Below are 26,530 nucleotides of genomic sequence, written 5' to 3' on the forward strand. Positions count from 1 at the left end.
AACATCTAAAAACGCCACCTCCCAATAATGGCCACCTCTAAACACGGTCATTTTTTCAGAAACGTTTCTTTTTGAAATGCATACAAAATAACCTCAAAAAACAGGGGCGTTTTTATATTCCCGTTAGTGGACGTTGTTCAGAAGTTTGACTGTACGTTTTAACCCTTAATATTTTATATCTATAATTAATAGGGAAATTAATTAAACAGTAAAATACCAGCAAAATACTAGTCATTATGAGTGAAAATACAGAAGCGGTGTATATAATGGTTAATAAATATTACAAAAGAAGTCAAATGCAAGCATAAAAGTTGTTATAAATATCGCGTTATGCTATTGTATTTAATTTTTTTTCGATACTTTCTTTCAATCGCCAATAAAATACCTTAATACAATTAAAACGGTTTATGTAGTAAAGCAATTCAATTCAATTCCTCTCCAAAATCGTAAAAGCAAGTCTTTGGACAAAGTACCATCCGGGAAAACATGCAGAAAATGAAAATAAATCAATACTGAGACTTGCTGCATGTCAAGAAAACGCGAATTAATTGAAGCAACCAATGAAAAAAATAGGTAAAAAACATCTTTTAACTCGGCTTTTTTAATCATACTCATAATCGTTTATGCATCCTTAACCGACTCATAATGATATAATAATGGTATAGATATCATTATTGAGTAGGTTAAGGGTACTCATAATCAGCTAATTATAACCTTTTTGTTATACTCCTGGGTTCGGCCAAACGCACAATGGGGAGGACCGGGAGACGAGGGTTTTGGATTTATGGGTAAGGAACACAACACATAAGTGAACTGCCAAGGGGAAGGTCCCTTCCGAGAGAACTATTATGGAAAACAGGCACATATTTTGGTGTTAAACACGTGAAAAATGTCAAAAAACTCAGACCGTTAATAAAGCGAACCCACCACCAACTACTAGTAATAGGCTATACCTTTTTATCCAAGCGTCCTGGTAATTTTAGTGCCTAACAACGAATATAATAAATATCTTCATTAAAAAAATATAACAGAGAACAAGTAATAAATACAATTAATAAGAGAAATAGTCGTCTTAGACAGCCCTTACTGCAATTTTTTATAGTTTAAAATATCATATAGATGATTATTATTTATAAATTATTCTGAATAGTTAATAATAATTTCAATATTTATGAGAAATTTACTTTTTTATACATTTAAAGAAGATTATTTTAAGATTTTATAAAAATCAAATGGCTTTAAAGTCAAACCTGTAATAAAACTGCATTATTCGAAATGATTTTTAATATATAAAGTATGGCTATCAAAATCAGTTTAGAAATAGTTCTATCAAAGCTTTTAAGTTATGAAAATATTGAAATTTCATCATTCAATGTCATGATTTTAAAATGATATGAAGCAATGTTTGAATGTTAAAATCAATAAATATAAAAATTTTGAGCTTTCTATATGGATTATTAAACGGAATATTATAAATGGTTTTACATTTTTGCAAAGTTTTATTACATTAAATAAATATTTTCAGACTATCAATAACGGTCACCTCTAAACGGCGGCCATTTTTCACAACGTTTTTTTTCTGAAATGTATAGGCATATACTCGTAATAACCTATAAACGACGTGCCATTTCGAACAATGACCATTTCTCATGTTTCCGTCAGTATCCATTAGTGTTGCAGAAGGGCCCAGGAAGCCCACACCCCCTTAACTTTGCAAATAAAGAAATTTTAAAAATTAAAAATATACATCTATACAGTATAGTAGACACAGTATAGGAGAGACCGAGTATTTATCGCGCTTTACTAGGGTTGTGCTGTGTAGGAGGGCGTTATATCGAGGCTTGACTATAAATCTTTATATAAAATTTATACAAGATTTATAGTCAAGATGAAATATAATCGATCCTTACAGATTTTACAGTATTTATACTATAAAATCTGTAATGACCTGATATATTTTATCGATTTCGTCGAATAATAATAGAAAGATTAGAATTAAAATACATGATGGCATACAATTGTATAGCTTTACATATTTCATATTATTATTATTTAATAGTAAATTAGTTTTAATTTAACTTTTAATAGCTTAATTATTCAAGTATTAAATATTTAAAAAAATTTTAAATAGCTTCAAATTGCATCTATCAATGACAGCATATTTAACATACAAAATATTATTATATATTTTTGTGTAGACAAAAATATTTACATAAATTATAATGAATTACGACCGAAATACCAATTTCTTTTAGTGAAGTACTAGTTTACTTCTTAGCATTGAGCTCGCCAGTGGCCGAGTGGATATCACTTCTGACCACTGGGAGTTTCGGTCACGAGTTCACACCTCACCAACGACACGGCCATGTGGAGTTTTCTTCACGTGTCTAACTTCTAAATGGGGATAAGTTCTCGTAGAAATCCTCTCAAGAGGCACCTTGCCTCGGAACATAGTCCAAATGTTGTGTTGCCGTGTTTCATCAATCCTATATACATTCCTATGCTTGAAAAACCTGTATAACTATCTTCCTGTACAATAGCGGATTCAGAAATCTTTAGAAGGGGTATAGAAAGGAAATAATATGCCTTACAAAGATTGTTTACAACCTGAGGCATCCGGTTTTACCCCTAAGGGAAGAAGAAAAAGGAGGTTCAGCTGCACCCTGTACACCCCCTAAATCCGTCCTCTCCTATAGGGGGAGAATTGTTTAAGTCGCTTTCATTTTCAAAATTATTATAAAAGCTCTCGATTGAATGATTAAAATAAATGTATGTATTAATAAATTACCATATTCGTTATAATCATCGGTGGAAATTCTTTTTTTTTCAACGACTCTCTTCATTCATGTTAAATAATTCTTTATATTTACATTTTAAATGTATCTAGCATTATTCTTCTACGGCATCCTTTCCCTCTTTAATAGTTTGTTAATTAATTTAGAATGCAAAATATTTCTAAAATTTTTATATTTATTTTTAATTCAAATATATATATATATATATATATATTTATATATTATATTTTTATCTATGATAGAAAAATTTATTTCTAAGAACAGTACTCTTCAAACGTTTTTAGCGATGGCCGACAAACCAACTCGCATCAAAGATGCCTTTATAACTATACTTGAACCGCAACGTAAAATATATGCGGCTTCTTCTTCTTCTTTTGTATAATAATATAGAAATAATATTAAAAAGTAGACAAAAAGTTAGCGAATTTTTTTGTGATATCCCTCTGAGAAGTTTGTGGCACATTATGTGTTGCGGCAAACCGGTTAAAAAAAACTGATAGAATAAGGAAACTCGACACCTGAGTGATCTGCAAAGGTTGCTTCCTGGAAGGACTATCTATAATAAATTTGCCTCTACTTAGGTGTTACACATGTGAAGGAAGCCCGAAAACTTCATGTGGTCAGCCCGTTGGTGAGGTGCGAGCCAGCGACCAGTTTAGTTTCATTTGATAGAATACAGCACTGCAACGCTTGTACGATTTGCCTTCCGGAAAGACATTCTATAGAAACTGACTTCTACTTAGGTGTTAGATAAATGAAGAAACCCCCTAAAACTCCATTTGATCACGCCGTTGGTGAGGTACGAATACGTTACCAACTTCCATTTACCAGTGTTCAGTGGTTTTATCCACTCAGCCACTGGCGAATGCATGAATCTTTCAAAACAGTTTTTAGTAATATACAGGTAACTCTCGTATAACGCAGTAGTTAGATTTCACAAAAATGTGGTGTCATAAAAATCGCATTATGCGAGACTCACATTACATATAAAAAAGTAGGTTTACGTTCAAAAACGAATTTTTAAATATAAATTTTTATCTAACATGTCAGAAAAAAAAAGTTTTATTTAATTCAGAAAATTTCATTTAACAAAACATGAATTACATAGAAAAGCTTTAACAATATAAAGGGAAATTGCACAATTTACATTAGCAAAGTATATTGTAGAAACTGAGGGAACATTTATAGGAGTGAAACAAACAGATGATTTCATCTTATATCAAAACACATTGTATAAGTACCACGTAATACGAAGGTTGCCTGCAATTTATACTACTGTTTATTATAACAATTATTTAACGCATAAAGTAAAATTGTTACGTTAAAATTAAAATTAATGTATAAAATTCTGATTCCAGATATATATTTAAAATAAATTTTATTAAAAACTAATTACAGACAGGCCTTCGATTTAATAGATTAATAGTGGGGTAGACGTGACTATTATCGTCGTAAGTCCATTATATCGACGGAATTGTCTATTAATATATTTAAATCATAGGATATAAATATAAATATGTAAATAAAATTTTTAAATTATTCATTCTAACCGTTTTTTAACGAAATACTGTGGCCTGTAAAGAATAACGCATTGCAGATTGTAGATATTTATCTGCAACCTGCATTCTCTACGCAGTATTTCCTCATTGAAAATACACTGTGTGACATTAACACTTCATTAATTTAAAATTCTTCTAATTTTTAACGCATATTTTGAAAATAATTTCTTTAAATTTCTTTTATTTTCTAGACATGTAATTATCATTTATTGGAAAATCATTTAATTAAAATGAGACCAGAACAATACTAATACTATTTTCCAGTGAGAAAATTCTTTTAAATATATTTAAATTTAATAAAAGAACTTACATTTAAAAAATGTCAAGAATTTACATAAATTATTTGCATTTTTTAAAATATTTGCAAATATTTCTATTTATGCGTATGGGAAACATTCCTTAAACAATATAAAATTTCTAATATTAATTTAAAGTTTTAGCTTCAGTAACTACAAGAATAATTGTTTCTTCATCTTAGCAATACATATATACAGTCGAACCTGCAATAAGGCTACCTGTAAACAGCGGCCATTTTTCAGAAATGTTTGTTTTTTAAATGTTTACTTAAAAGAACTTATGTTAATAGCCATATTAATTATACAATAAGGTATATACTTTATGACAAATTAGTGTACGAAATGCTTTTGCTATAAATTACATTAATGTAAGTGTACAAACTATATTACTATCTTTGCTGTATTTTCGTTCATCAATACAATAAATGTCGTGATTATTATGCAAAAAAAAAGGTTTAATTAAATTCGCTAATGCAGTCATTTTCAAAAATAATCACAGGAGATGAACAACAGGGAATAAAAGGTCAATGATGTCAGTAAATAGAGTCAAAAGTTGACATCACGTGATGAACGTGCGCTTTTTTCTGCACCACCCTAGAGATTAAAGAGCCGTATTTCAAAGGAGAAAAGCAAATATTTGAAATTAATTTCGGATTAACTCTTTTAATTCTTCTTAATTTATTTGCTGTGATAAAACAGAGTTATAGCAAAAATACATTTACTCAAAATTTGAATTTTAAATTGATTTATTACATACTTTAAAATATAAAACATCATCTTTTATAGTGAATTATGTTCTTTTAAATGTAATTCGGTCGGAAAAAATTTTAAAAAGTAATCAAATAAAGGTTTCAAAAATTTAAAAAATATTTCAATATTAAAATAATTCATTGGAAACAAAATTTTTCTGAATTCCATCTTAAAAATTTATTTTATATAAAATAATACTTGTTTCATCGACAAAAATACAAGTAGAAGAAATATGTAGAAAGGTCAATGAATAAAGATTATGAAATTAATTTTCAATGATTAGGAATTTGTTTACAATTAAATAAAATGATCCTTCTAATGCGGTCGTCTTATGTAAAATTGTCTAAGCTGAAGGAAGGCCTATGCAGGAGGGTACTTATAGTGCTTCAGCATCCCTTCATACCAAAGCAATCAGTTTTATTACTTTAAAATAAAAATAAATATAATCTTAAGTAGGTAAAATTTGCTAACTGAAGTAACTCTAAAGTAATTAAATAATATTTTCCAAAAAAAAAACGGCAATGGGCTGGTGCCTTGGTCTCCAAAAATCTGTCTTGAGCAGCACCCATATTCTCAAAATCCTGGATACGCCATTGTCTAACCTGTGACAAAGAATGTGTTTCTTGTTCTATATATAATATGACCTCAATGAATCAACCTAGTAAACTTTAAATAATTAAAACAAGAAATAAGAATCCATCATCTTGTTCATTAGTCATTCGAGCAGTTCTGGGTACAGGTGTATACTGTACGTATATATATATATATATATATATCTACTAGGAATTTTTAATAAACCTGCTTGCAAAACAACATACTTCAATCTAATTCTAAAAACACAGGCGTATCATGAATTTGCGATGCCCGGAGCAATATATAAGTAGGCTATATATTGATATAAATGGGCGTGTTTTTAACAATAATAAAACAGCTACTTTTCTGTCATTTTTAATAATATTATTAGCATAATAACTTATTTAACGTTTCGCTGACTATTTTTAAAATTATTTTCTATTGATCAAGAAAGTTCTTAACAATTTTTTAGTCTCGAGACGTCGAGACATATGACCTTCTCTGCTTCTTCTTCGTTAATCCCCTTGTATAGAATAGTCATGTTAGTAAATATGAGTTATAACAGCAGCAGAAGCTAAAATATTTTAATGGATATTTACCGAATGGATAAAACTATTGAAAGTCGTGGGTTCGCATCCCGACCAACCGGCTGGCCGTGTGGAGTTTTCTGGGATTTCTTTAGTGTCTAACACCTAAATAGGGGCAGTTTTCTATAGAAATTCCTGTTGGAAGGCATCCCCCATTGGCAAATCGCCCTTGTGTTGCGTTCTCTCTTCTATCAATCAGTCATATAAAATATTATAATTTCATAAAAGCCTGATTCGAGATAAAAATTCTTCCAAGTATAATAATAATATAACTAAAAATTAAATTTTACATTAATTATTTTATAACAGTTAAGTGAATTAATTCAATTTAGTTTAATTCTATAACATTAATTCTAACCTGATGTTGGAATCCTTTTCAAAATAAACGATTAGATTTGTATGCTTTCCATAAAAACAGTTATTAATTAATTATAAAAATTTATTTCTTTACATAAAAGATTAACTTTCAGGGGTCTTCTATGCTATCCAAATTGTCCTGCAATCCATCCCTATATAAGCCTAATTGTGATAAAATTTCATACTTATCTGTTGAATTATTGATAGGCCTACATTAAGCTTATCTTTAACTTACTTTTTAACCCTTAAACTTATCCTATTGTACTTATTATCTTATTTTTCACGAAATAGAATACAAGTAAGGATATATTAATTTATATTCACTATATCCAATATAATTCTGTTTTATATGAGTATTTAAGTAAGTATTGTAAGTTAATGAGTATTATTCCTGTATCATATCCCGATTCTACAGTGAAAAAGAACTATATTTAATTTTCAGATTAATATGCTGAAAAAATTTAAAATAATCTGACTGTATTTCATAATATAGATCAATACTTTAATTATAATTATAAAATTTCATCAAAAAATTGTTAAAATATTCTTCATTTGCGGTTAACTTAGACGGCAATTTTATGAAAAGAGAAACGTTAAAAATTGAATAATTGTATCCAATTTCACAATAAATAAGTAAAATATATTTAGGTCTAATCTCAAGATGCAAACAGATAAAACAATTAACAACTGAAAGTTTAATTTGAAATTTATTATCAGATTCAAAGGGCAAAATCTATAATTTTTTTATCAGTATTTATGCAATGGTCAAGTGATAAAACAACTGAACACTGGATGTGGGTTTGCTCTTAATCAATCAGCTGAAGTTTACCGGGTTTCTTCACTTGTCCAACATCTAAACAGGGACCAGCTTCCTGCAGAAAGTCTTCTCAGGAGACATCCGACATTGGCAGAATGCCCTTTTGTTGCGTTGCCTTATCCCATTAATTCCACAATCGTACTGTGGCTCTTTCAGCTCTCTTGTTAGATACGTGAAAAAATCCGTAAAACTCCACGTGGCCAGCACGTTGGTGATTCTTGAACCCGTAAACAATTATCACTGTTCAATGGTTTTATTCTCTGGTGCGAATGGCCAAAATAAAGGGGAAAAATGAAAACTAAACGTGGAAGTACGATATTATGATTTAGTAATTCAATATAATCTTTAAGGTCAACGAACTGTACATTATTATTTTAATAAAATAGTGATTATACGTGATTATAATACTGTATACTATAAGTGACCTAAATTTTATTTTGTATATTGTTATATGAATTTAATTCATAAAATCCTTTCTTTGCATATTGTTATTTAATAGTTGTTATATTGTATGCGTGAGAACAATGAAAATAAAGTACAAGAAGTTCCCTGAGATGTCTATTCTGTTTTCCCTACTACAGGAATAATCGACTAAAACTTCACTGCTCACAATCTTTTATTAAACATTAGGTAATATTGCTAAACATTTCTAAAATGAAATCTTTTCATAATTCTCTGGAAGCAGAGATTTTAAAACATTGTAGATTAAGTAGTTTTCAAGATAAATAAAGTCGGGCTTTATCATTTATTTACTTGTTGATAATACACAAAAAAAGGATGAAAAGTTAGAATTAGAAATTAACCAATAAACGATTTAGACTTTTGAAGTTCTTACAGATCAGGATTGGATTTGTCACGTGACACCTATATTTGAGGCTATACAGACGACCTGAATTCTTTCATTGTGATGGGGGTTGTTTGCAGTGGATTGTAGGATTAATGAGATAAGGTATAACAAATGATTGACGAGGGAAGGTGTCTCCGGGAGGACTTTCTATGAGAAACTGTCTCCTATTGATAAGCGAAGAAACCCGGAAAACTCCATGTGGCCATCCCGAATTAACAATGTTTGTTGTTCGCAACGAAGGGGACTCAAAAGTAAGGAAATAGAAGATGGTGTGTCCAATAACTATCACGAACTTCTATAGACGATTTTCGCATGAGTACACTTTTTTTATTATTTAGTTCTTATTATAGTCATAACACACGAAAATGTCATTTACAGATCAACCTTAGCCTTACATTGCAGATACTTTTTTACGATTAGATAAGGCATGGAAAATATCCAAAACCGATATCAATTTCGGTTCCTTATCGCAATAAATGAAAGCAGAATAGCTTGACAGTTTACTCGAATAAGCTGAACTTTCGATATCATTATAAGAGCTACAAAGACGTTTTTCTGGTTCATTTTTGTAATCTTTCTGAATGAAAGAACTTAACGGAGAAAGTAGTAAACAGCAATAAACAGTATTCGATACAATTATATTGATTTATAAGACTACAATATAAACGGTGAAAATAACTTTCAAAATTCCTAATTAATTTCTAAAGAAACAATTTATAAAACTTTCTAATGGAAAATATTGGATTGATTGGATAAAGCAACGCAATACGTGAGTAATCTGCCAAGAGGGATGTCTTCCGTGAGGACTTTCTATGCCAAATTGGTTCCTATTTAGGTGTTATACACTCGAAGAAAACCCTGAAAACTCCATGACCAGCCAGGCACGAATCCATGCCCACTATCAGCGTTCAGTGATTTTATCCATTGGTAGGCCTAAAAACACAAATGTTTATCCAAAATAAACATTTATTTCTTTTTAATAAAACCCTTTATTCTTTATACTTAACTTTAAAATGTTTGCAATAGCAACTAATATTTTTAGAAAATGTATTTTTTAGAAAAATATTTTTTTTATATCATGCTTATATTAGATCGTTTAAAATATATTCTACATTGTACATTTTAAAACAATTAACAAAGGAATTTAATTATATACTCTGTCTGACATGTTCGACAGTGGAGTTGGTGTTAAACCATTTTTAAGTACAATTTAAAATCCTATTTTAACATATTTATATAGAATATAATTTCAATAATTTTATATCTTTCTTTTCATTCTTTACCAAAAAGTATTTTAATGCAACCATTTATTTTTGATGAATTAATTTCAACAAATGGTTTTATCGTAAAAAGTTAAAATTTATTACTTGAAGTACCACATGCGGTTAAAATGCTAGCCAATATAATTATCAAGAAATTTTATTACAATAATAAAACTCTATTTAACTACAACTATAATCATATATTCTGTACGTTTATATATATTTTATTGAATTAAAACTAGTCAAACCTATAAGCAACGGCTACCACATTAAAAATTGTCGTTGTTTAGTGGTTGTTTTTGCATATATTTTTCAAAATAAAGTTCCTGAAAAAATGGCTGCACTTTAAAAACGGTTGTTGGAAGGTTCGGCTGTATATGAATATATTATATTCGTAATAATATTCATCATTACATTTATTTTAATGACGTGATTATTTAAGATTTTAAATATAAAATAACGAATTTTCTCCCATTTTTTGAAGTTCCGCTTCTTAACTATTTATTTTACATTTATACAGTAGTATTTAAAACATTTAGTTTAAATGTTATTAGTGCATTTTATCACTTTAAAATATTTTATATTGTCTAATAATTAGAAAACATTGCAATGCTTAAAAATGATTTATCGTATTGTATTTTAAACATAGTAGGCTAAGCCCACCTCGACCAGTGCCCCAAGACAGTTACTTCAGAAGAATAAACTCTAAAAAAGTTCTGTAAACCTCTGAATGAATGCTGAGGGACTTCGTCAAGTGAACAAAGTGAAACCAAGATGAATAAATCTACCTGAGCAGAGATCTGCACATTCTGGAATCTTCTCGGAGAAATCTCAAAAGTAGCAAGAAGCTGAGGAGGAAAGTTTCAGTCGACAGTGAAAGTGATCAAAACCACTCAAACCAGCGATAAAACACGAACAAGATTCCAATCGAAACCTTTAAATCGCCCAGTGAGCAGGCTAGGAAAAAAAGTCTAGCTTTAATTTCCGGCCGGCTCCGCGATTCTTCATGATTCAACTCTTGTGAAATTTAAAAACTGATCAATTTATTATTCGCTAATTTAACTAATTTTCGCTATTCTATTTAACGGATGGTATGTTTACCATTAAAATATTATTTTGTTGTTCGGAACTGTTTTTATTATTACTATGTTTGGTTTAGTGAGTTATACTCGGTTGACAGCGGTTGCTGTGTACTATGCCGGACCAAAGTCAAGGCATAGCATCCAAAACAAAACAAAAATTAAATAAGTGTGTCAGTGTGTGTGTGTGTGTGTGTGTGTCTGTATTCAGGAATTTCCTAACAATATGACATGTATTCAATATAGTGGCTTCTGTAGTGTTATTTGTGTGTTTCCATTCAATCGTAATGTTCCCAGGCTTATGTGTAATGTGTGTGGTATTACACCTGTAGAGGAGAGGACAATAAGTACAATTAGAACCTTATCCACCCTCCACAGATGCCTTATTTCCTGGGCGAGTTCTGTGTACTTGCTGATTTTTTCAGGGCATATGTTTTGTACATTGTGAGTGTTTGAAATGGATATGTCTATAACGTATGCAATTTTATTTTGTCTTTCGAGCCCACGATTGCTTAATGGTGTCTATGCTATTTATATGTTGTGACGTGTCAAAACATGGTATGACGTGAGTGTAAGTTTAATGGTATATTATTTGAGTCTGCTAAAATTACTGCTTTATGTAACTAATGTTTCATGTTTTTTAAAGAAAACTCTCGCAGTGTCTTTATTTGTTTGTAGTGAAGGTTAACTATATCAATCAGGCCATATCCGCCATCTTTACGTGGAAGGGTTAATCTTTCTATGGTGGATTTAAGATGTTTTTATGCTTAGTAAGTGTTGTTCTTGTTTTCCTTTGGAGTTGCTCAAGATCTGTGTGAGTCCAATGCATAACTCCAAAGGAACAAGTGAGTACTATTATTATTAAAAGACCCCGCAGAACTTTGCACCGGGTCCCACTTTTTCTCGGGCCAGCCCTGATTTCTCATATATGTTAATTTAATCGCTACAATAAGTCGTGCTCTGATTGAACCAGGAGTTAACATTCAATGCTTAAAATCATTGAAGATAGTTCATTCTTTGATAGCTTTAAAAAGTATTATAAGGAATACTAAGAACTGGTTCGGACTCTACAAAGGAATATGAAGCTCCCTGCTTGGCCAGTAGATCAGCACTTACATTGCCAACGGTAATCTCATACCCTTGCATTTACAAGAGAAAAACTATTGCGGTAGCCAGTGCTGAAGAAACCCAAGAAGAGTCAAGTGCTATTAAGGCAGCCTGATTGTCAGAGGCAATGTAAATAGTCTTATTAAAAAGATTTCTAAGTAAGATGGTGCAATATATTAAATAATAGGTAGTAACTCGAATTGAAACACAGCGGGGAACCTACCCACTAGGACAAAAAAGCCCCACAAATTCCAGCAGTTGTTTCAAAGTGTTGGCATTTGTGGCATCAGTTTTGGATCCGTCTGTAAACCAGATTATATCCTCTGAACGAAAGGTCACCTTATCCTTATACCAGTCAAAGCGAGTGGGAAAGGAGACCAAGAAACTCCCGTTAAACGTAAACCGAAATAACAGTCTGTTAGAAACCATCAAAGAATGTCTTCCTTTATCATGTCTCTCAGTATAGCCAAATGACCAACAATAGCTGATTCAGAAATGAGTTAACCAGTACATTCTCCTCGCTTCGGTCTGAATAAGCAGGTGCAGAGAAAGAAGATCCAATATCATTAACATGACCTTTGTAATAGCAAAGCATGCAGTACGCTACAAACTTTGTAACTTTGTCTGACAGTGCTTGCGCTTAGAAATAATAGAATTTTTTAAAATTATTTAAGATAAAATCATCAATGGTAGGGTTTATACAAAAACTGACTTTTTAAAACACCGGTTTTCGAATCTCAATTTTCTACGAAACCGGTTAAAACCGGTTTTCGGATTTTTACCCCAAAAAGGAAATAAGAGATATTTACAACTTATTTTGAAACTTTTTAATTTATTTAATATTTATAACATTTCAAGAATATAACAAAATATAATCGACCAATGTCTACATAAAACAAAACAAAAAAAATGCTAGAATATTACATTAAAATATAAAATTTACTCCATAAAAAACCATTAAGTAAACGAATAACAATAAATGCCTGCAAAATATTATTTTATTTCCTATTTTTCCTAAGAAAATACGATTTTAGAAAGCAAAGAACGTCTGTAGATCTATTGCTGAACCGTGTCGTTATTTTACACAAAATTGCCAGAAACAGAAAAAACTCTCTCACTTGCTACTGAGCTGGGTTTAATCGTCTTTAAAGCATTAAATAATAAATCAAACTTTTTCGTTATTCTGTTTGGTACAAACACTCTAATACCAAAAACTACTTTTTTAGTGCCCTAGGGCTGGACGAAGTCATTTTTTCAAGTTTTTGAAGATATTTATGTAATCGATCTCGCACGACCCGATTTTAGGGGCTGTATTCGCAAAGGGTCGCTTGTAGAAGTATGATTTCTTTGACTTTTTTGTTCCTATGGATATGCTCTTCAGCTCTGATAAGGTCCCAACCGTCTCATTCAGAGCTTGAATTGAGCCGAATTGGCCGAATTTTAGGCGTAGGGGGATTTTTTGTTTTGTACTTACTTTTATGAAACTTAGTATTTAACAATATTTCCGTTTTATGCCAGAGACGATTTTATGTCAAAATGTTAATATTTTTAATCAAATAATTAATTAATTTTTATGTTTTAGGTATAGACGGTTTTCAAATTATACAAATTTCTTCAAAAACCGACAAATTCTAATCGATGGAGTTTTCCATGTTTTCTGTACGTATCTAACACCTAAATAAGGACTTGTTTCCCAAACAAGGTGTTCCGTGGAGGACCCCTTAACAGATTTCGCATTGTGGTGTTACTTTATATCATAAAACTAATTCTTTTTACTCCTGAATTCTAAATTTTTACCAGATCTCTATAAGTAAAATTCGAATTTTCAAAAATAATTTATATTCTTACTTACGAAAATTTGATATTATTTGATTAATTGCTTAACAACTTCGGTATTGTATTAAGTAAATAATTAGTAAGTAAAATCATATGCCAATTTAATTAATGGTAATCGAAGTAACGATGTAAATAGCAAATAGATACCTGATTTTTCAATCAGCTTTTTAATATTTATTTTAATTAAAGCACATTCATTTAATTCATTTAAACATCGTTATTCGAAGTCTAATACTTTGGACACATAAAACACCTTTAAAGCTAAGTGTGCTTACGATATGGCACGCGGGCTCAGAAAGGTTCGCCATCCCTAGCCTAGACCCTTGAGTAACTCTACCTCTAATAATAATATAAACTTAGTCTGTACTGTATAACAATTGTAGTTATAGAGTTAAACGTGTAATATATTTTACCTGTTCCATAAAGTTGTATTTCTGTCATACTATGTAGGCCAAAAAGATTGAAATCGGCTATATTAAGCAGAAAAATTCAAGCATCAGAACTGGTTTTGACAAATATAAAAATGTAAGCAAAGTATATCTTGTGTCTATAAGTTACCCAGTCTATGACATGATGTCTACATTATTAGGGATGAAGAGTATTTCTGCCATGAACGTTATAAGAAGAATTTTAAACATTGTCTGTAATTAGAGAAATAGGATGTGTCGAGAGTCGTACAAAGTAGCCTACTTTATTAAAAATTCTTGTCGAAAATTTTATTTTCTCTTAAATATTATAAGCATTAATGACTATAGAAAAATAACTTAATTAATATATTGCAATATTTTTATGATAACGCTCAGAAATAAGGTTTAATTATTGCATTATAGAAATTAGACGTGGTGTGGAATAATGGGATAAGGCAAAGCAACAAAGGCGATCTTCCAAGGGGGTTGCCTACCGGAAAAAATTCCTGTGGAAAACTAGCTCTATTTAGACACGAAGAAAGCTCAAAATGTCACGAGTTCGTTAGTCAGATGCGAACTCACGACCAGTGTTAGTGGTTTTATCCACAGGGCTACTAGTAAACACAAGGAAAAAATGTGATTATCTCACCATCCGATCAGCCATTAATGATATTAAAAAACTACTAAAATATTGGATCAAAATGGATATCGTCTATAAGAAATTATAGCATACATTTATTTCGATTCTCAACGTATAAAATAGACAACCTCCGTTAAAAAAGCCATCACAAATAACACAAGTGTTTAATCATCTGTAAAACCATCTGAAAAAAACGAGGTTAAATCTTTGACCTCATTAATTATTATTTATCTTTCGTTAAATTTTATTATCTTATTTTATTTTTTTCTCGACTGACTTTTCTTTAGGCTGTTCAGTTAATAAAGAAATACTTTGTATAAAAGTCACACTTTTAAACACGCATAAATATAAACTTTGAACGTTATCACATCAATATATTTGGCAGTTTTGATATGTTTAAGTAAGGACAAAATATATATTTGCTTCATTTGAATGCGAACCTCTTAATTACATTAAGAGGTGCGAAATAAATAATTATCCAATTTGATAGCGATCATTATCTAAGCGAATTTAATTATGTTTAGGTAGAAGAAAAAGAAATCATGCTTGAATAAAATTAGATTTTTAAAATTAAAAATGGAGCAAAGTCAATGTTGTGAACATAAAAGTAGTTACAGTCCAAATTGGTTGGCAACATTGACTTAACGGCAACCATGCGATGAAAATGGAAGCATTCACTCGAGCGCTACTAGCGCCACCGACAATGGCAAATTTAATAATTTTCCACTCTATTAGAGCATACAAGTCGAAAGCCGCCGCGTAGACTTTTTCCTCCTTACTTGCTGCAAAATCTTTCATTTGTTTGTTGGCTGCTGTATTTGCATCCTCCCATCCAAAATCAATTTTTAAAAAATAAAAATTCAGGAAATTTATTTAATTTCCTCCAAAAATTAATTAATTTTGTTACACCATGCATTATTTATGGAATAAATTTCGTTTGTTCTGTATACAAGTTGATGTCAGACTCATCCACAATCGGTAAGTGCTCTTGTGATCAGTAGTGCATTCACTGAAACGAATGCATAAGGCTGAAACTTCGATCAAGTTTTATTTGTAGGTTTACGAGAGTTCTTGTTTAAGAAGAGTTCACTACTTCTATTACGTATAAATTTAACATATTTTCAAGGTTCGTGTCACTTTTATATCCAAATATATCCAATTTTTAGAATGTCATAAGATCCGTAAGATGTAGGAAGTTTAAGATTGAAACATAACTCGGTTGAGAATATATTCAGTATAGAAAAAAACTAATTTAATAATATAAAGAAAATAGGAAAAAAAACGTTGAAAAATTGTAAAATAAATATTTTATATACAGGAATACTTTACGAAAACATTTCTCTAATACATTCATTCGACATTTAACTCAACTAGAAACCCTTTTAATAAATAATTGGATTGGATTGCTGAAATAAGGCAGGACGATTTTGCCTCTTGGAAGGATTTTCTAAGTAAATTTATCCCTATTTAGATGTTACAAGTGTGAATAAAACCTAGAAAATTTCACTTGGCAAGACCGTTGGTGAGGTGCGAACCCACAACCAATTACGATTTTGGTTTGGTTGATGGGATACGGCAACGCAACATTTGAACGATCTGCCTTCTGGAGGTGTTCTGTGGGAAATTGACTTCTATTTAGATCTTAGATACAGGAAGAAACTCGGAAAATTTAGCGTGGTCTTTTCTTTGGTGAGGCGCGACTCGCTACTAATTACCGGCGTTCAGTGGTTTTATCCATTCGATCACTGGCGAGCTTTTAAATAGATGAATTTCTCATGTTTAAGAAGAGATAAAACAAAAAGTTTAAGTGATTTATTAGGAAAAAAGACTGGATTTTAGTGAATGTAATCCGATTGTTACGATCAGAGATAATTTTCCTCATTTTGTGTTCGTGTTAAAAACTTTTTTAAGTAAATTTTCTCAAGGTTTAATAAAAAGTGTTCTATTTTCAATTTTTTTAACGTTTCCAAAGTAATTTAAAACATCATAAGTGAAGACAGCATACAATTTTTATTGCTTTCCAACGAACACGAATAAGTTAAAGATTTTTGATTAGAAAAGAAATGAATCGAAGAGACGAGTACTAGAAATTAAAATTTCCTCAAAATAATTTTAAAGTTCATTAATCTAAAAAAGTAAAATTATTACCAACTTAGAATATATTAAATAAACTCTCTACAAAACAAATTTCTGCAACTAAAGACTTCTTAATTACTACTACTTTTTTCTGGTTATTTTACTGTTGTTAAAATGAAGCTTAATTAATGTTTCCCCATAAATGTGTATGCATAATTAAAAACGAATTTATATTTTTGAAAATTATCAGTCCATATCATCTATCCTTGGTTTTTCAGTTTTGTTGCAAATCCAAATTCTTCTAATTAATGATTATTAGGGGACATGCATTAATTGCGTGTACAGTTTAAGGAAAGGGTCGCGAAAAGTACATCATTGGACACATTTTTCCTTTGTATTCCATTTGTATACGTTCATTGTATCCTTTCTCCCTTGTACTGTAAGTCTACAAGGTAGAAAAGAGGATCGAGTCATTGTCTACGTAGATTTTTTAGTGGAGAATTTATTCTCGTAGGCCTACTTATTAGTAGTGTGAGTAAATTATCAGTTAGAAAATATTTGCAGATTTTTTTAAAAGTCGTTTCTTCAATGTCAGGGGATCCGTGAACTATTGTAAAATCCATCATTAATTACATAATTATAGATGGGTGTTACAAAAGTACACCATTGTACACGACAGGGAGGAAGGCGCAAAAACTGGCTCAAAAAACTGCACACATAACTAATAGACTGTTCCTTAAAGTAGTGTAGAGCAGGAAGAATGATTGCGATGATGTACTGGAATAATTATATAAATAATTTAGAAATTATTTATATAATTATTATAATATGCTATTAAAATTAATTTATTTTATTTTTGTGGATTGAAACAAGTAAGGATTTCACAAAATTTAAAAATGTTGCGCTATTAAATTGTTAGTAAATTTATATTTTCTATCTAATCGCCTTAAATAAAATAGAATCTATCTAAACACTTGTAAACCCTTTAACCGATCTGCACCAAAATTTCTCATACTCTCTGGGATCCTGCAGAAAATATAGGCTACCATAAAACCTGGACACCCCACTCCTCCCTAATTTCCCCTCCTCCCCTAATTCCCTCGACACTTCGTGATAAACATAACAATGGTTAGATAAAATAACCAAACTTTAAATATGAGTTTCATTTTAATGCTTGTCCTTATTATTTTTTGCCCAGATAGCCTCGGGCATATCTGCTAGTTTAATATAAAGCTTCCATTTTCTAAAAATTTCTAATTATCACTATTGCTGCATAATTTTATCGAAAAGAAATTCAAAATTTATTTGAAATTGATTTAATTATTATAAATACGTATTAAATATATCCTTAATGGAAGAAGAATGACTAACAGATACTTCATTGTTAGTCATTATTTCCTTCAACAATATTGAGGAACTTAATAGTTACTCAAAAAACTTAATATACTGCAAGAACCTATCATTTTATCATAGATCAAAATTTTCCCGTAGATCTTAAAATAGGTGAAAAGTATTTTAAAAAATCGTGATAGGCCTAAACGTTTCTACATAATGCTATACATTCATAGTATTTGGTATATACAATATATTTAACCGGAAATTAAAGTTTACATATGAAAATGAAAGTAAACTTTCATTTCCGGGGAACTTGTGAATAGACAAACAAATGAACAAACTAACAGACAGTAAAGGAGAATCAAACATATCTATTTTTACTTTCTCGACTGTTATATATAACAGAGGGAAAGTATGGCGATCGGACAAAAAGTGACCCTCCAAGATTTGTACGTTTTTGGACTCAGGGAACTTTGAAACGTCGAGAAATTTTGCAAGGAAGTTTGTGTATTAGGGGGATTAGTTTAAATTTGGTGCATTAAATTGCAATTGCTATTAAATTTTGGTGGTTAAAGGTCGAGGGAGTGGAGAGATAAAGGGTCGTGTGTAATATCTCCAGTAGAGCCGGAGTTAATGACGATTTTATTCGTCATTAGCATTTATAATTTTTGTAAAACCCAACCAACCCTCAATATTAATTTTTCCCCATTTTATAATAATTAAAAATATAAAGTTTTTAATAAAAACATCATAACAGAAGGCGCCACCAAAAGTCGTCGGAAAAGTTAAGTAACTCGTTGCTGATTTTTTGTAACTTCTCAGAAAGATTTAATATGAAAATAGATAAACAATGTATCAAAGACCATATTTAAAAATAAGACCGGCAGACCTTTTGTCTAGAACCTCACATTTAGGGAGTCTGAAAAAAATTTGTTGCAGATAATTCGTTTTATTCCATTGCATATTAAGAAAAGCGATATTTATTTCTTTTAATCAAATTTTATTATTAAATATATATATAGTCGGCCACTAACGAAAACTTAAAAAATGTTTGTTGTTCAAATGTTATTTCGAAAAGAGATGTTTCTGAAAAATGGTTGCCGTTTGAAGATTCGACCATGTTGGTGGTCTGACCTCTCCCAACTGAGGAGCTCTCATCTATCATAATTCCTGAAAATTTTAACGTTCTAACATTTTAATCTTTTTCTGAACTTACGAGCAAAGGTATACAAAGCTTTATTTTTAGTTGGTTTAAATTTTCATATAGGTCTATAGCCTTTTCTTATCGCTACTAAAAGTAACAAAAGGCGTAATTGTAAAACTATGATAATAAAAATTATTTTATTTATTACACCTCACAGACAATAATATTTGGGTGTGTCTCGTTTCATTATAGTACGGGCGTGACAACTAAGTGGAACGCACTAAAGTACCAAGAAACTGTCTGTACCAATCTAAACTTAATCACTATTTGGTTAAAATTCACGTTCGTTGATGATTAAAATGAACTTATTAAGATAATAGCGATTGATTAATATCGATTTCACAAAATTTTGGCCACTTAAAAAAGGCGTGGATATTGAACAGAATTCAACAAATATTTATTATTAATTTTTTAAATAACTTAAAAATAAATTAGCCGAAATACTTCAAAAATCAAAGAAATTTTTACTCTTTCTGCCATGTGAGCCTTTTTGCAGGCCCGTCATGGATTCGGTCAGACTCACAATGAGGCGACTGGCTAGGTGATGAGAAATGGGGCCCGACATATCCGGAACATGCCAATCTCAAAATATTCTAAACGTTTTTGCTGGCTGGATTCGAACCCGGTACCCAGTTGGTAGGCTAGCACTTTAACGTCTCGGCCATACGGTCTGACATTTAATTGTTGTTTGTGTATGGCAATCTACCGAGAAGGAACACCTCCCGGGAGGATTTTTTGTCCCCTATTTACAAATGTGAAAAAACTCAGGAAGCTCTACGTGGCCAGCCCGTTGGCGAATCCACGAACAACTACTGTGCTCAGTGCTTTCATCCACTCGGCCATAGAATATTTGAGATACATATCTAAAATATGCTACAGGTTTATTAGTTGCACTGATAAGATTATATTGTAACATGTTTCATTCGGGTTTTTCTTATTTTTAGATCATGAAATTTTAAAGGAAAAAACCAAAGAAAGGTAATTTAAAATATGTATATTCCTTACACTAAAAATGTTTTTACTATTTATAAAATAGTAAAAAGTTAAGGAAATACACGAAAGGCAATAAAATTTATCAATACTTTTATATCTATGAAATAAATACCTGTATATACTAAACAAGTTCAATGTACGCTATTATATTTTATTTTTAATCTGAAAAAATTGTGATTGAATAACAATATAAAATTTATTGTTGTCAAAAAATATGACAATATCATCACGTGTTATTTCCTTACTGTTGCTTTTTATAAATAAATCAACTAAAATTATGTCTATAACGTATCTAAAATAATCTGTCAATATTACAGGGAAAACTCTATTTTCGTCACTTAGAAAGTCTGTTTCTTAAAATTTATATAATGAATAAAAACCTGAAACCGTTTGACACGTAAAGAAAACAAAAAGAAAAACAAATTTGTAATTTTGTATATAACAATACCTTTAGAAACAACATACAATTATCTTTCCAGTTTTGTTATTTATTTTATTATAGGGTAAGTTTGGTTTATTTGGTTAATGTACCGCGACAAGGAAGGGATGCCTTCCGGATGGCCTTTTATAGAAAATTGGCTCCTATTTAGGTGTTACTAAAGTGAAAAAAATCCGGAAAATTTCATGTGGCCAGTCCGTTCGCCAGGCGCAAACTCGCCACCAGCTACAGTGTTCGGTGGTTTTATCCACTCAGCCACTGGTGGGTCTATTATAGGATAAGAAAGCCGAATAGCCAAGACAGTTTGGCATTAGACAGTTAATGCGTCAGCATATTGTTCTGAAAATCCGGGATCGAATTCGGCGGGCGGTAGAAAAATTTTCAGGAATTTTCGAAGATGGTCTCTGTCCGATATTTCGGGCTCCGTTTCTCCCCACCCGACCGCCTTCATTGTGGATACGGTCGAACCCGCAATAGGTATATATTTTTTTACTCTTTCCGCCCTGTGGTCACTAAGAGGGCCTTTTTATTATACTCATCGTGGATTTGGCTTGGTCCACAACGAAATTCTTTGTTGTGGACCAAGCCAAATCCATGATGAGTATAATATCAAATGGTAAGGGAAGGGGCTCGATATACTCGAAAAAGACCATCCCACGAAAATTTGATTGAAGAAATTTACATGGCATAAAACATATTCACTAAATTATATTTTCCTTTTATTCTCTTCCTTTTTTATCGGTCCTAGAAACACGATTAACGTTTAAACATCCTTATAAAACAAAATTTTCCTACATTTTTTGTGTTTATGTAGAGCATAGAAAAGTAATAAATTGTAATATAATACGATGGTTTAGTTTTATTGATTTCCTTATTTCATTCTTAGTTGTTTCTTTCATAAAACGTATAACATTTACACGATATTTTAGTTTAAAATCATAAACAAACTGTGTTTAACCATTCCGAAAGTATTTTATTTACTTGTTTATTTAAACACTGACATTAAACTTCCTGAAAATCTGAAATTAATTCTGTAAAATCCTATCCTAGAAACTATGATTATTATTATTTTGTCGTGTATATTGACTCTCAAACAAATAACTAAATAATAGGCATTTACACGTAAATTATTAAACGAATTGTTGTATACAGTCAGATCTTAATACAGCGTGGTCCTATATAACGCCAGCAAACCAGTGGATAAAACCTCTTTAACGCTGGTGATTAGTCGCGAATAGCCACGTAAATTTTCCAGATTTTCTCCACCTTCTTGGCAGATGAACCTCTTGATGCGTTGACTTTTTTGTCAATCCAATATTCCTTTCTAACAGCACTTAGCCAATGGCATAGCCAGTTTCAAACGAAACAGGCTTATTCAACTATATTAAAGCCGCTTTACCAGACTGCGACTTTCGTAGTAATGAAGTAGACTTTCAAACTCAAACTTTGCTTATAGATTTCATTACTATATCCAGTAGTATTGTTTGAGGTGCTTCAATTTAGCGTCACACTCGATTTAGTAACAATTTCATAGCCGCGCTAATAGAAATTTATCAGTAAAACTTCCAAGTTAAACACTAGATTCTACATAAATGGGACTGTCCATTAATTACGTGTACCAATGCTGTTAAAAGTGGAGAGGAGTCGCGAAACTGTACATGGTTGTAGGTCTGTACGATGGAGGTTTCGAGTATTGTTTACGTGGGTGTTTTAGTGGTATTAGTAACAAACGCATTTGTTCTTATAAGCTTTCTTACTAATCGTTTGAATAAACAATCATTTGCAAAACTTTTTTCTCATTTCGTTAAATGTCAGGGGGGGGTCAAAGCAGTAATTCGTACGTATAATTAAAGGAGAAAATATTGCCGAAAGTACATTATATTGTACAGAACAGGGAAGGAAGAGATCAAATAAATTTAAAAACAGTACGTGTAATAAATGGACTGCCCCAACAGTGTTCAATTCATACTCGCAGGATCACCAGTTAGTTTTAGAATTTAACCAATAAGAGTTCACGTACTAAAAGTAACGAGAGTGGCAATTGGTTAACTCGTAACTCTTGTTAGTGAATATGGCCATCAGAAACGTGTTCCAAAGCCGCGTTAATCAACCGGTGGTCCGCGGATCCTAGGGATGGCACGTGGGAGATTTAGGGGTCCGCGAACGAGAAACGTTGAGAACCAGTGTTCTAGAGGAAAGGAGGGATATTATGAATAGAATATAAACCAACCATAGGTAATTTTTATTACGCATTAGTGAGAAATACATGTAATATAATTTTTTAAAACACTGGTATAATTTCCTTTACATACGAAAGCCTAAATGGCATTTAAAATATATCGTATTTTGTTACACTGTAGACGTTTGCAGGTTCCAATTAACTTGAATTTAGAAAAGTATCGAAATAGAAAGGTTTTACCGAAAATATTTACATATTTATAAGAATAATTTATTCATTCAAATACCTTAATAATGATGACGACGTAAACGAATCAGTTTTCAGTTGCAATAAAACAATAAAATGTAATCACTTACTTTTAGACTATTTTACTTAAATATCGACTGTTATCGGCTTTTAATGTAAATAAAATAATTACTTTTTAAAATTATTATTTAATTAAATAATAATTAAAATTTAATACTATAAAAATTGTATTTAAACATTTTATGAACAAACATTTAAAAGTAATGTTGACTCATTTTACAGTAATAATAAACATGTTGGAATTTTCATATTTAATCGGTGTTTTTAAAAACCATTTTAATATTTTTCTGCAATTTTATTATAATATTATTTTATAATTTCATGAAAAATTGCTATTAAAAGAATTTCTTACATGAACATCATTCCTTATTTTTCTAATTACGAACAAATGCAAAATATTTTTTAAAAAGTAAAGTAAATTTTTCGAGTAATTTCGAATTATTCTATTACATTTTAAACAAATTGTTAAGAATAAAAAAAAACACACCTCACCTTCCAAACACCACTCTTTAAATCATAAATATATTTCCGCCATCTGGTGTTACAATCACAAAACAAAAACAATATTATTATTTTTTTTTAATTTTACTTTACTTCTGATTTATAAAGTAATTATAATCTATCTTTATTTTAAAATATATAAAATATTTTTTATGTACATAATAAACTTATTCAATTTTAAAATCTAGGCATTTGATGATAAGTTGGCTGTAATTTCAATGATTCAAATGTAAGTATAGAATTAATAAATTAATATAATATTAGTTTTATTACTAATAGATATTAATTTATGTAAATACATAATTGCTAAAAATGTAAAATATTAATAAGGAATTGCATTGATTTAGTCTCATATAGATTATTAGCAAGATTGAACGTCGTTGACGAGGTGGCCGAGTGGTTAAGGCGATGGACTGCTAATCCATTGGGCTCTGCCCGCGTGGGTTCGAATCCCATCCTCGTCGAAAATGTTTTTTCTGTTTTTTTTAGTTTAATTTTTTAAATTTTAAAATCATATCTAATAATAACTTTTACGTGATATAACGTAAAAAATATATTTTATAAAGTGACAAGTATCTTATAAATTTCGGAATTAAACTTATTTATTTACAACAAATTAAAACAAATTCAATTAAAAAAAAATAAAAAAAGCCTCTTTTAAAACAATAAGCCGAAGATTATTAAAAGGAAAAAATTGTTTAATAAATTCACAAATATCTAACATTTATGTTTGTTTATTTTATTTTATTTCCCATATAATTTACTATAGCGCCATCTGTAGTCACTTATTAGAATTATTCATTCTAGATAAAAGACATTTTTAATATGAAAACATTTTTTATTTAGTTTTTTGTATAATAAATGTTTAAAATTTATATATAAGTTATTCATTATCTCGATTTAAACAAAACTCAATCGATTTTACAAATTTCATATTATTTTTTGTCTACTTCACGTGAATTTTTTATTTAACATAAACGAAGCACTTTTGTTACATTCACTAAATACAAAAAAAGAAAAATAAGTTTTATATTTAAAAAGTAAATTTAAAAAATTTACATAAATGTGAATTGAAAAATAAATAATTAAATGTTTTTCATAATAGATACTCTGACGTAAATCCAAAAGAATAGTAAAATAATTTTAAAAGTTTGTAAGTGATACGATACAAAAAATTGAATCGTATTGATTGAAATAGTAACATTTTTACGTTAGTTTCTATAAATATCTGAATTTATATCTTACTATAAATATTGCTAGACTATACTAAATTATTATAGTAGTGATAGTAGTGTAAACTACTATACTACCTCACTTTTATCACTTACTAACTTACACATAAAGTGAGTACAGTTTATAAATTAAATATTATATAATTTATTATTAATATCGAAACTTTAATGTCAATAATTTTCTTGATAAAGATATTAGATATTCCCCACAAATACTAGTATAAAGTTTTTTTTATCAATATTTTATTTACTCTTATATAAGATGTTATAGAAGTTTTGTAATTTATGGCGAAATCGTCACCTTTTCTTTTATATTTTTAGATGAAATTCGTATGCAAGGTGATCGTAATCAAAGTATCCCTATTCAACGCAGTCTACAGGGATATGTAGCAGTTCAAACTGAACCGAATGTTGTATACTAACTTGTCCAGTCGTACGGAAAAGACTTACAGTTAGTTCCAAAACGCACCACTAAGGGATTTGTGGCACTGTGAGCGGCAAAAAACCCTTAGCGCAATTTCTTAAAATGCCGTAACTCTCGAAGTGCACTCGCAACATTGGCATTGTTTCCATTACGAAGCGTTACAAGAAAGGACCTCCAGACATGGTCATGAACATCGCTGCTGATCTGCGATAATACAAATGGTATTTTACATGCCGCAGTTTCACGTCCAGAAATTTAGCACAATACGTGCGCGTGCTACGTATTTTTTCCGCTTGCAGCGCCATAAGTCCCTAAATGGTGAGTTTTTGAACTAAAATTTTTTCTCGCATGTCCGTACTACATTTGGTTGATTTTAGACAGGTCTCCAGACAGCACAATTGTTGTTAATTTATATAAAAAAATGTATAATGGATTTTATTTATATAGAATATAAAACATCCAAATCATTAATTATTTATAATTATTATTTTTATTAATTAATAAATATTTTAGTTATTTAAAAGTGGATTACTGTATCCACTTTTATGAAATAATTTTACGAAGAATTGCATAAAATCATTCTTTTTGTTTAATTATGAAAGATTGTGTTCATTTAATCCATAAAAAGGATTAAATTATAATAATACTTATAATATTATACTTAAGATAAATAAGTTACATACTACAAGTTTTGTAATGTCAGTTTAGTGTATTAAGAGATTATCAATATTTATGATTTTGATGATAAAACGAGCAATTATTTATTGTGACGTCGTCACAATGCTGGACTGCAATTTTTAATCATATTTTTAAAAAAATTTTAATTTAAAATATATGCTCTCCACCTCAAATTAGCAGTGTCTTGCCCCTATACATCATACGTTTTCTGTTAGCAATAATCATGCTGATCATTTATCTAACTGCTTTCA

At 30.2% G+C, this 26,530-nt stretch overlaps 1 protein-coding gene and 1 non-coding gene across 4 annotated transcripts in view; one reads left to right on the forward strand and one right to left on the reverse strand.

The window, feature by feature from the left end:
• The window catches only part of LOC136982859 (glycoprotein 3-alpha-L-fucosyltransferase A-like), a 46,009-nt gene extending 22,034 nt beyond the window's left edge, over positions 1-23,975 (reverse strand). The window contains exon 1 of one of the 3 annotated variants that reach the window (XM_067279403.1): positions 23,937-23,975. The gene's annotated coding sequence lies outside the window, so the exon portion shown is untranslated. Of the gene's footprint in view, positions 1-6,918; positions 6,993-23,931 lie in introns of those variants that run through there. The other 2 variants (XM_067279405.1, XM_067279406.1) reach the window with 2 other exon arrangements.
• Positions 23,976-24,327: 352 nt separating this feature from the next.
• Positions 24,328-24,409, forward strand: TRNAS-GCU (transfer RNA serine (anticodon GCU)). Its single transcript has one exon. It is a non-coding gene; the product is annotated as a tRNA-Ser (tRNA).
• The last annotated feature ends 2,121 nt before the right edge of the window (positions 24,410-26,530 follow it).

Source organism: Centruroides vittatus, unplaced genomic scaffold (assembly GCF_030686945.1).
Source record: "Centruroides vittatus isolate TY-2023 unplaced genomic scaffold, ASM3068694v2 contig_866, whole genome shotgun sequence".
NCBI classification, from domain to species: Eukaryota; Metazoa; Arthropoda; class Arachnida; order Scorpiones; family Buthidae; genus Centruroides; species Centruroides vittatus.